General features: G+C 42.7%; 1 pseudogene; it reads right to left on the reverse strand.

Annotated features, from left to right (window-relative positions):
• Positions 1 to 6,926: 6,926 nt before the first annotated feature.
• On the reverse strand, positions 6,927 to 7,865 carry LOC129656279 (olfactory receptor 2D3-like; annotated as a pseudogene).
• Between the last annotated feature and the right edge of the window lie 3,908 nt (positions 7,866 to 11,773).

An 11,773-nucleotide genomic window follows, 5' to 3' on the forward strand; every position in this document is an offset into this window, starting at 1 on the left:
CCAGGACAGAGGCACAGTCTTCCTTGGACCCACTGGAAGCATGCTCCCCAGCAAAGTACCCTCTTGGGTCCTACTGGAACTCTAGGAGAGAAAAGCATCAGACTAGGTTGGCTTCGTTAACTGCTGCAGTTATCTATTTTACCCATGATGCCACTCTTTCTTGTGCAACACAGAAAGCAAAAGACCATACAGCCAGACAGACTGCTGGCTGAATGCAGCCTCACTGGAAAGGAGCCTGTTTCACAGGTGGGAGGCAATGACCAACTGTGAGAGATGATCTAGCCCTTCAAGGTAGAATTCAAATTCTGAAGGGTGTGGTGATGAAGGTGAAACTCAGGGCAAGGTGAAGTACAGCTTGGGCACCCGGGGACTTAAGGCCAACGCGGAATACTTTTACCTTGGTAGAGGCCAGTGATGAATCCAGGTGGAGTGACACTTAGTGGTAAAAGGGTATCTGTCTGTAGGAGGATGGCCTGAGCCACTGCATGGGAACTGAGCACAGAACTGGATGAGTCCTGCTATGGGAGGGGTTCTAGAAAGAGCATGTCATCTTAAAACAGGTCCCCAAGGCAAAGACCAAAAAAGTCCTGTTAGTATCATATAACTGGAACATGAAGTTGGATAAACCAGCAGCTGAGCATGCCTGGATGTTATCTCAGAGTAATGGGCTGGAATACTTAGGTCCCCAGAGAAATAGCACATTTATCCAGGTAAGATGAATTTTAGGGCTAAAAAGTATCAACTATAGTGCTCGTCCCCAACTATGAGGAGAGAGTAGGCTAGCCAAGGATGGGATTGGAAAGGGTGATCGCATACCCTAGTTTTCATGGGACAGTTAAGGTTTATGCCTATTATAGATCAATTAGTTCCTGTAATTAGTTAAAACTCTCCCTTTAACTCTCAAAACGTGTCTGAGTTTGGACATTGTATGGTTTCAGAGATTAGAAGGCGGTGGACCTGGCAGATACCTGATATGGGGCAGCCCTGCCCATGGAACATGCAGTAGATATTGTATAATATACTCATAAATTTAAAAAAATTTTAATTGAAACAAAGAATCAAAAATTTTATATGGAATCACAAAAGTCTCTGAATTGCCAAAGGAATATTGAGAAAAAGACCAAAACTGGAGATACTATGCTCTCCGACCAGACTATATACGAAGAAGATAAAAGTACTAATTCTGAAAGATACATGAAACCAATTTTTTATAGCAGTATTATTTATAATATTCAAGATACAGTCGTAGATCTTGATATATTTTGTCTCTTGACAATTTGTTTCCTTCTCTGGATATGGTTCTGAGGCCCCAGAAAATACAATGCCTCTCTTTCTTTTGCAACACAGAAAACAAAAGACTAGACAACCGGACAGACTGGTGGCTGAATGCCAACTCCAGTACTTCCTAGCCATAAGGCCTTGTGCAAATCACTTTCTGTCTCTGAGCTTCATTTTCATCCTATTTAGAATGGAAAGCAGTGCTATGAGTGTTAAGAAGGTACCTGTAAGACACTTAGTGCAGGTTATGGTACACAGAGGGGCTCAGTCAGTGGCAAGAAGTGAGCAATATTAAGGGCCAGCCCTGATCTCTGGTGTGACACCCAGACATCCTGTGGTAGGGACAGGAGCCTGGAAGCCTGCATCCACAGTGGAGGACCCCTGCCCAGGCCACACGTTTCTCTAGCTAGTGGGAGACACTGCCTGTGTGGTGGCAATGTCCTTCCTCCCTTAAAGAGAGTGGGCCTCATGAATGTGACATTCTTGGGATTTCAAGCAGAGATTTACTGTTCAAGAGGGGACTGCACCTCCTTAAACAGATAAACAAACAAGGAAGTTTGTCTAACATGACAGGCAATGCTGTGTCAACTGTTAAGTGTTGTTGCCTCACTGAATCCTGATCTGGGTTCAAATCCCCATTTGGTCTCTATTAGAAAATCAGGCAGCAACTGGGCTGCTTCTGAGGTGCGGCTTGAGTAAGTTCCAATAAGGGCCACCATCACTCCATTAACGCTCAGCCGCAGGACTGGGTCGTCTTTGCAGCTCAGATCTAGTCCTCTTCCCAGTCCTGGCCACCCCAGATCCATTGCTGCTTGTGGCATGGACTGAGTGGGGCCGGGTTTCCCTTGGCTCCAAATGGGGCATTGTGAGGCTGTCTTGGGAAACCCAGCAGACAATTACTTAAGCAGACTTCTCTCTGTCCTGTCTCAGGGGCAAGCCTGTGGGCAAGCACTCCTCATGAGCAAATTCCAGGTTTCCCCAGTCTTTCTGCCTGACCCAGCAAATCCCCAACCAGCCAAGAGAGCTTGTCTTCTCCATGTAGAACCCCAGGACTGGGACATCCAGTCTGTGTCTTGACCTGCTCACTCCCCAGGGTGGGTATCTGCAATCTCCCTTTTCCTAGGTCTCCTCTCAGGGGCACAGGGCCTGACCCGATCACTTTTCTTCTATTTTCACCCAGTTACATGTATATCTTTCTTAAAGACCTGGTCATACAGGAGTTCTTCTGCTGGTTTCCAGTTCATTTTCAGAAAGAATTATTCTATATATAGATGTATTTTTGATGTGTTCTTGGGGATATGTGAACCCCATACCCTCTGACTTCGCCATCTTGATCTCCTCCCATTGAAGACTATTCTTTCTTCATGTTTATTTGTTTCCATTTTCTGTTGTGATCCCCCATCTATCCACTCATTATATCCATATTTTCCTTCAACAATTTTTTAGTGTGTTTATTAGACAAGCTGTTTTAAAGTTTTTCTGTTAATTTCAATGTCCACATCATTTCTGTGTATGTTTCTGTTGACTGTTTTTTCTCTGATTCTGAGTTACTTTCTCCTGCTTCTTTATATGTCTAGTAAAATTTGATTTTTTTAGAGCATTATTTCAACTTATAGGATGCTACAGAGTTAATAGTCTGCATTATGTTGTTTCCCTTCAAAAAATGTTGAAGGTTGTCTGACAGAGCGCTAACTTATTGTCATATCAGTTTGATCCTATTGAGGCTTTGCTTTTGGCTTTCACAGTAAATCAGGAGCAACTCTTCCTTTAAGGACTGAATAGCTCTACTCCTAAGATAGAGTTATTTTGGGAGCCTGGAGTATATAGTGAGTTAGCTCCACTTTGGATGACAACTTCAGTGTCTCCCTACATGGTACAAGCACCTGAATTTTCATTCACTTCACAGACCCAAGTAGTTGTTTCTTCCATATCTCATTTCACCCTGTGTGTATGCTTGTCAGTGATTGGCTAATGGCTGAAGGAGGCCTCTATGTAAATTTCTGGAGTCCCTTTTCTGTAAAGTTTCTTCTTCTCTCAAACCTGTGTTTCACAAATTCCTCACTGTCTCAACAGCGCACAGTTCTGATCTTTGTTTCACCCAGTATAGGGATTGCTGCTCTCTGCTTGGTTTCCACTTAGTTTTGGCCACTTGCTTGTGGTACCGTTGGCCAAAAATCTCTTCCTGCATATCTCCTTTTTTTCAAGAATTACTGTCTTACTCTGTTTTGGACTGAATTGTGTCTGCTCCCTACTGCTCCAATTTCATATGTTGAAGTCCTAGCCATTCCGTATCTCAGAATGTAACCATGTTTGGATATAGGCCCTTTTAAGAAATGATTAAATTAAATTGAGGACTTGACTGTGGACTCTCAAAGGCAACAGTTTCCCAAGGAGCTTTTTAAGCACTCCCCAGTTATGGCCTGTTAAATGACTGCATCTGGGGCTCCTCAGATCTTCCTGTAAGCTCTGACTTCTCTACCTTTGCCCAGTGATACATGATGAATGAATGGTGATTTTACTCGGATCCTCCAATGCCCCTTCCAGGTCTTTACTTCCCCAGTTCTTGGGACAGTTGTTTAAGGTCTAATACTTAAAATAGATTTTTTTTTTTACCCATAGCATGTGAAGTGGCTATCTTTTTTAAGGGAACACTGACTGCTACATATAGCAAGCCTATGCAGGGCTAGCCTGCTTGGCATGGCTTTGTAGCAGCCACTCTTCTGTCTGGTGCAAACCTTGGACCACCTGAATTGAACCAAAATGGTAGTATTTCTGATCTTGTAAAGCTTCTTGGACTCAGAACTAGAGGAGCTAATTGGGAGCTGGTCCTTGCAGGTCACTGGAGCCTGGCTATCAGATACCACTTACTCAGTACCAGTGACACTTTAATGTGGGGACAGCATCTGTTGTGTTCATCAGAAGCAGAACCTGGCACTTTCTGTGATCACCACTCGCATCACCTGCTAGTGGCCAGGAGATAATTATGCATCCCATTTAGAGACACAGAGGAATCTATAACTGCAACCAGTTTTGATAGGTACCACTCCAGGAACAGGTGAGGACTCTCTATAAGAGGAAAGTAATGGAGGAAGGGGTGATGTGCCTGGTGCTCCTGCTCTGCAAATCTCTAGTAATCATGACCCTCAGAACTGGAGTCAGTGTTAGACTGTCATCCAGGTAGGTCTCCTGGGCTCTGTGGGCCTCATCTCTGCAGCCTTCTTGACCAGGTTCAGAGTGAATGACTGTTTCCATGACTCCATTTGGTAGCCTTCTGGTGAGCATGAGTATATCTGGGATTGACTTGAAATCTAATTTGCTGATTTTTCAGCAGTTGGTTGACTTTATGTTTGACCACACATTCAAACTGAGTTGAACTTAGAATATGAACATGGCTGACTGCATAGAAATAAACTTTTTTTTTTCTTCCCTGCAATGCTCTGGCCACAGATGGGGCCTTGGGAAAGTCCTGGCTGCCATACAATCAGGGACTCAGCTAATTACTATCACATGGTTGTGTGAAATATGCATGTACTTTTTAGATCAACCTGTACTCCCATTGTGTTGTGTTAGTCGCTCAGTTGTGTCTGACTCTTCGTGACTGCATGGACTGTAGTCTACCAGGCTCCTCTGTCCATGGTATTTTCCAGGCAAGAATAGTGGAGTGGGTTGCCATTTCCTTCTCCAGGGGATCTTCCCCAAGCAGGGACTGAACTTGTGTCTCTTGTGTCTCGTGCGTTGGCAGGCAGATTCTATACCACTGTGCCACCTGGGAAGCCCTATTTGAGTGAAGTGGAAGTCGCTCAGTCATGTCTGACTCTTTGCGACCCCTTGGACTATACAGTCCATGGAGTTCTCCAGGTCAGAATACTGGAGTGGGTAGCCTTTCCCTTCTCCAGGGAATCTTCCCAATTCAGGTTCAAACTCAGGTCTCCTGCATTGCAGGCAGATTCTTTACCAGCTGAGCTATCAGGGAAGCTCATACTCCATTTAGCAATGTAAAAAAATCAGTGTTTTATTGTTTTCTGGCCACCTCTGGTTATTGTTTAAATATTCTTCCAGTTTGTAAAGGTGAAAAAGTGGTATCTCATTGGTATTTTAATTTGCATTTCTTTGGTGCCTACAGTGGTGTGATTTTCCCATGTTTATTGTTACTTGGGGATCTTTTAAATAATGTGCTCATATCTGTTTCCAATTTTCCTGAGCGTTTGTATTTTTTTTTTTTACCAATTTGTTAGGGCCCCTCTGTGTTAATGTTTTTATTCACATGTCTGTAAATATTTTGCAGCTATATGCCCTGTCTTGTTATTTTCCCATAATTTTGCTTTATTGTTTATGCAACACTCTGGCTCCTGGATATCAGGGTGAAGTAATATCTCAGGGACATTGTGAACTTGCACCCTTGGCATGGAACCTGGCCTCTCATGGAGGGGACAGACATTCATATTATATTTTTTGGCCAGCCTAGCTGATTTTTTTCTGAAAAGAGTTTCATAGGCAGTGTACATCAGCAAGAAGCTAGGAAAACAGAACCCAAAGGGTCTGCATGTTAGTTTATGGGACATGTTTCTAGAACCTCATGGGAATTGCTTTGTTGGGTGGTGAAGTTCCTATGACAGCAAGTAGTCAGTAAATATGGGTGATGCCCAGACTGGGGGGGAAAGCAATCAAGTTGTAAACATTCTATGAAAAATAAACAGATTTTCAGAGAAAATCCCTTAAAAAAATCAGAATGGAGCAAAAATTTCCCCACTTAATTTTTAACTAAAGTCCCTTTTTTGCATTGTCACATTATAGTCATTCCTCTCCTCTCTAATTTCCTACATCCTCAAGTGGACAGAATCCCTTTTCCTTGAGATTACCTAAGAGAAGCTATAGTTTTTAAAAATGGACACTATTAGAAACAAGAAGAAAAGGGAAATCAAGAGGTATAAAACTACAAAAGAACAGAAAAAAATGGTCATAAAAGAATTTTCAACTTTCTAAGATAACTTCAATTGACCCCAGATGCTCTAACTGACACAGTTTGTAGATGGGTTATATAGGTTGATTTCCTTTTTCTCAAGTCCCTCTGCACCTTAAGAATCTCCACTTTACAGTTTCTGAGTTTCTTCTTCCATTCTTCCCCTCCACCAGCTTTTCCCCACTCACCCCCCACCCCCCACTTTCTCTTTAGGGATCCAGCAACTTCCACAGATCAGGAAGATCATTGCCATTTAAGGACTGATAATTCATTCCTAGTAAAAGTAACATTTGCTAAAAGAAATTATCTATGCCACGCTCTGTACATTTTCTGTATTATCTCATTTAATCATTGCAATTTCTCTCTGAGGAGAGATACAAACTTTGGGCAGTTAAATGTGCTGCAAGAATTCACATGCCTAGTAACTGGTAAATCCAAGTCTCTCGTCTTGGTCTCTCTGGCACTAGAGTCCAGGCTCTTAACAACTGTGTTAGATCTTCCCAATCATATTTGCCTCAAACTACAATGCCATAGAAAATTCTGATGATCAAGCACCTTGTGCTCTCCCACTGGGCCAGGGTGAAGAGTTAGCTTTATGAAGACCATCTCTTCAGGACTGGTAGAAGAGTCTTCGGGGTGAGTGTGCATCCTGCATTGTATGGCTCCCCACATCTTCATCTTTAGAGAGTCACTCTGGGGCCCTGCCCCTGCCCACCAATTTGAGGAAGGCCCTGTTCACATCTTTGTTCCTCAGGCTATAAATGACAGGGTTGAGGAAGGCTGTGGCAATGTTGTAGAAAAGGGCCATTTTCTTGCCACTGTTTGACAAGGAGTCAGAGCCAGGGCTCATGTACATGATGATGCATGGAATAGCAAACATGGTGACCACAGTGATGTGGGAGGCACAGGTGGAGAAGGCATTGATCCGCCCCTGGACTGAGTGGATCTTCATGATGGTGGCAAAGATGTTGACATAGACAAGGACAATCAGGGAGAGTGGGACCACAATGACATTGAAGCCGGTGATGAAGTCCACCAAATCATTGAGGGATGTGTCTGCACAGGCCAGCTTCAGGACTGCAGGGACCTCACAGAAGTAGTGGTCAATTTCATTAGGGCCACAGTAGGGAAGGTGCATAGCAAAGAAGGTATAGGACAGACCACCCAGCACACCATAGGCTGCACAGATGCCCACCATGAGAAGGCACACCCAGCGGCTCATGATGACCTTATACCGGAGAGGGTGGCAGATGGCCGCGTACCTGTCCACCGACATGATGGAGAAAAGTCAGGACTCAGTGATCCCAAAGAGGAGGAAGAGGTACATCTGGGCCACACATCTAGCAAAAGAGATGGCTCTCTTCTTGCTGAGAATATGCACGAGCATCCGGGGCACAGTCGTGGTGGTGTAGCACATGTCCAGCATGGAGAGGACACTGATGAAGAAGTACATGGGTGTGTGGAGGCGTGTGTCCTGGTGGATGAGGGTGATGAGGAGGCTGTTGCTCACAAGGATCAGCAGGTAAAAGACTAGAAAGAAGGTGAAGAGCAGAGGATTGGTCCTGGGGTTCGAGGCAAAGCCCATTAGGATGAATTCTGCCACAGTGGACTCGTTGAGTTCCTGCATTTTGCGCTGCCTGTTTAAAGAGTTTGGGAAATATATGATATTTGGGGTTTTGGTGCCAACAAATTTCACTCATTTTTCATTTATGTTTCTTAACAGGGATTTTGGATTATTAGATGGGGCACTACTGAATACATCCCCATAGTAGTTTTGTTAGGGGAAGCACACTGATTGAAACCGCCCACCCTGGCCAGGCACCATAGTAACCATTTACATGAGTTGTTTTATGCAGGAGGTCCTGGTAAGGAACATGGAACTAATAAGCCACCACCAACCGGAAGAGTTCAGGAAATGTCAAAAGGAGACACCACACATCCAACCACCTCCCAGAATCCTTCTGTCTGGCATCCATCTTGGTTGAACAAGGCATGCACCACCAGGAAGGATTCTGAGCCAGAATGATTGGCTAAAGACAACCCGGAAACTAATCCCATCACCATAAAACCTGAGACTTCCAGCCATGTGGCAGAGCTGTTCTCCTGGGTTCCCTTACCCTACTGCTCTCCACTCAGGTGCCCTTTCCCAATAAAATCTCTTGCTTTGTCAGCACATGTGTCTCCTTGGACAATTCATTTCCAAGTGCTAGACAAGAGCCCAGTTTTGGGCCCTGGAAGGGGTCCCCCTTCCTGCAGCAGTTTGAGTGGTGTCGGGGTTTCGTTCAGACGTAAGCTGAGGGGCATAGTGATGAAATAGTGAAGACCGAGTCTGGGAAGTGCTGTGTGCTGTGTTCCTTCCTGTCTCTCCCTTTCCCAAGATAGCTTTGCTTTTCTATTATTCATCCCATTTTCCATTTTCTCTTGGGACAACACAGGTTGTTTAGCCTCAATTAAAGATCAGAGTTAAGACTATTACACTTATTATTTATGTTGAGGTTTTCATCACTGCTAGGATTACCATTGAGGTTAGAATTGGGAATTCAAATCAATGCTATGTAGATTAAAGCTTATAGTTAATATTCAAGATTTAACTTTTCCTGGTGAAAGAAACTTTACTAGTGTTCAGTAACTATGTCATTGATTCAACATGTTTTTACCAAATGCCTACTATTTGTTATAAATCAGAGGGGCAAAGGAGAGTTATAGATAATATGGGTGGAAAAGTGATTTCACACAGTTAAATATGTTAAAGAGTTAAATGCAAAAAATAAAAGTGTAAGGTAACCTAAGAGAAAATATATGAGTGAATATTTATTTTATGATGTGACAGAGAAAGGCCTTCAAGCATCACTTGAAGGTTCCAAGTCCTTCAGCCTCTTAGTATTGACCCCTTTCCCTCTAATAAGCAAACAAAGCTGCACAGCCCTCATCTGACCTGTTCCATATTTCCCTAAATTGTGAAGGATTCTTGTGTATCCCTGGTCATTTTGCTTCCTAATCCTCACTCTCATTGACTCCTCAACTCCCCTTATTGCCTTCCTCATGGAGTACTGACCTTCAGTGGTTCATCCTTATTCTCTTTCTCCATTATGCCCCTAAACCTCACCAACACAAGGATGTTATTTGCAAGACTTGTCCTGGATGTATGGATAAAGGGAAGATGACTTACAATGCAGCACAGAAGAGAAAACTATTTTAAAAATGAGCATTTAATGTTGGAAAGTCCCTAAGTTATCTGTGCAGAGGTTTTTCCTCTCTAGCCCCCAGCCACCTGCATGTGATTGGAGACTGGTCTCCTTCCTGGAACCTCCTCCGATCTTCCCTTGTCTTCCAGTTCTAGGACTCTCCTTACTCCCGTTACCAGGGCAAGCAGCCATAAATCCAATTCCTTTAACTCAATGCTTTCAGACTTACCTGTGATTCAGAATCACCTGGAGAGCTTGTCAGATGCTCCTGCACTTCATACGGAGTTTTGGTTTGGAAAGTCTTGGGTGGAGGTTGAGAATTTGCATTTCTACAAGTTCCCAGGTAATGCAGATGCTGGGTCCACACTTTGAGAACCAATCTACTTAATTGTGAAGAGTAATTTGGTTCTATCTCAATTTCCCTGTCTCTACAGTATACTCAAGCTGCTCACATTCATCCTGCTTAAATGCCAATACTTTCTTGCTTTCTTGTGAGCATAAAAATAAAGGAAGAAAAGTAAGAAAAATATGAATATTTTTGGCTATATAATAACTTATGTATAATAACTTATGTAAGTTAAAAAAAGAATAATAAGTTGTTGCATATGTGTAATACAAGTGATTAATATCATTAGAATATAAAGGTCTCTTCTTTGTAAGGAAAAAACTCATAACCAAGAATGAGATATTAATAATCAATGCACAAGAGATTAATGAAAAAATGAATCCACCAAAGTTTAAACTTCCTAATAATTAAAGACTGCAAATTAAAACATCAATGAAATAGTTTTAACCTGACATAGGCACAAAATTCTTTTAAAATGATGATGCCTGGCATTGACCAGTTTGCAGTAAATGAGAAATTCTTATATATTGATTTGGAAATTCATATGAGAAGCAAATTACTCTGTTCTTCTGCAGGAAAATGTGATAGCATTTAATTTCACCTTTAAGAATATTGCACGTGGAAAAATGAGAGATGTGGGGAGAGATTTTCATCAAGGATGTTTAATTGCAGTATTACTTTTAATGGGGAAAACTGGACAGAACCTAAATGTCCTATAACAGGGGACTGGTTGAAATAATTTATGGTCTATTGATATGATTGAATACCTGATAACCTTTAAAATAATATTTTGGAGACTATTTTACATTGTGGGGAAATGCTCCAACAGATTGTTAAAAAGCAGACTGAATCCTAACAGTATACAAATTTATATGCACAGCATAAAAATTAGAAAGAAATATACCAAAACCTTACAGGGGTCATTTCTGGTGATTAGATTTACAGGTGATATTTATTACTTAAAGTTCTCTGAACTTTCCAAATTTCACACAATAAACATAAATAATTTTTATAATAAGGAATAAAATTCAAGTGGTACTTTGAATTTGGAATATATAAGGATTTGGCTTCTTCATTCAGACTAGTTAGATGAAAGAGTGGATGTGAGAGAGGGAGATGAGAGATGGAGAAAGACATGCTGGGCCTAGACAAGACTGGAGGACATTGAAAGGGAGTGTATCCTGTTGTCTGAGCTCAACCCCTCCACCGAGCTACACTTGGGAATCAGCTTATACAGTTTAATACAAGTACATTTGCTGCTTAAGGTAAAAGTATTTTGGGTAGGAGATAGGTCCTGAGTGATGGAGATCCTTGAATGAGGTCCCTCGTGATGAGAGGCTGCCCAGTTTTTACCTCCAGTTTGTACCTTCAGGGTGAGGGCAAAGGGGATGTGGGTGACAGGTCTCTGCTCCCCAGGACTCCTTGCCCTAAGATGAGTTTGTGTGTTTGTCCTAATTTTTTTCTTCTGCACTTTGTGCTGTGCTTGCTAAGTTGTTTCAATTGTGTCTGACTCTGTGTGAGCCTATGGACCGTAGCCCACCAGGCTCCTCTGTCCATGGGATTCTCCAGGCAAGAAAACTGGAGTGGGTTGCCATGCCCTCCTCCAGGGGATCTTCCTGACCCAGGGATCAAACCCGTGTCTCTTATGTCTCCTGCATTGGCAGGTGGGTTCTTTACCAATAGCGCCACATGAGTAAGTGAAAGTCACTCAGTTATGTCGAACACTTTGCGACCCCATGGACTGTATAGCCCACCAAGATCCTCTATCCATGAAACTCTCCCAGCAAGATTACTGGAGTGGGTAGCTGTTCCCTTCTCCAGGGGATCTTCCCAACCCAGGGATCAAACCCAGGTCTCCCATATGGCAGGAGGATTCTTTACCATCTGAGCTACCAGAGAAGCCCCATATATTTATCTTCTACTACATACCTACCCTTCTGAAGCACAGGTGGAGAAACAAAAGGCTCAATGTAGTTTTGAATTTTCACTTTTGCCATTTACTGC

The sequence above is a fragment of the Bubalus kerabau genome, chromosome 6 (assembly GCF_029407905.1).
Source record: "Bubalus kerabau isolate K-KA32 ecotype Philippines breed swamp buffalo chromosome 6, PCC_UOA_SB_1v2, whole genome shotgun sequence".
In the NCBI taxonomy this organism is placed as follows: domain Eukaryota; kingdom Metazoa; phylum Chordata; class Mammalia; order Artiodactyla; family Bovidae; genus Bubalus; species Bubalus kerabau.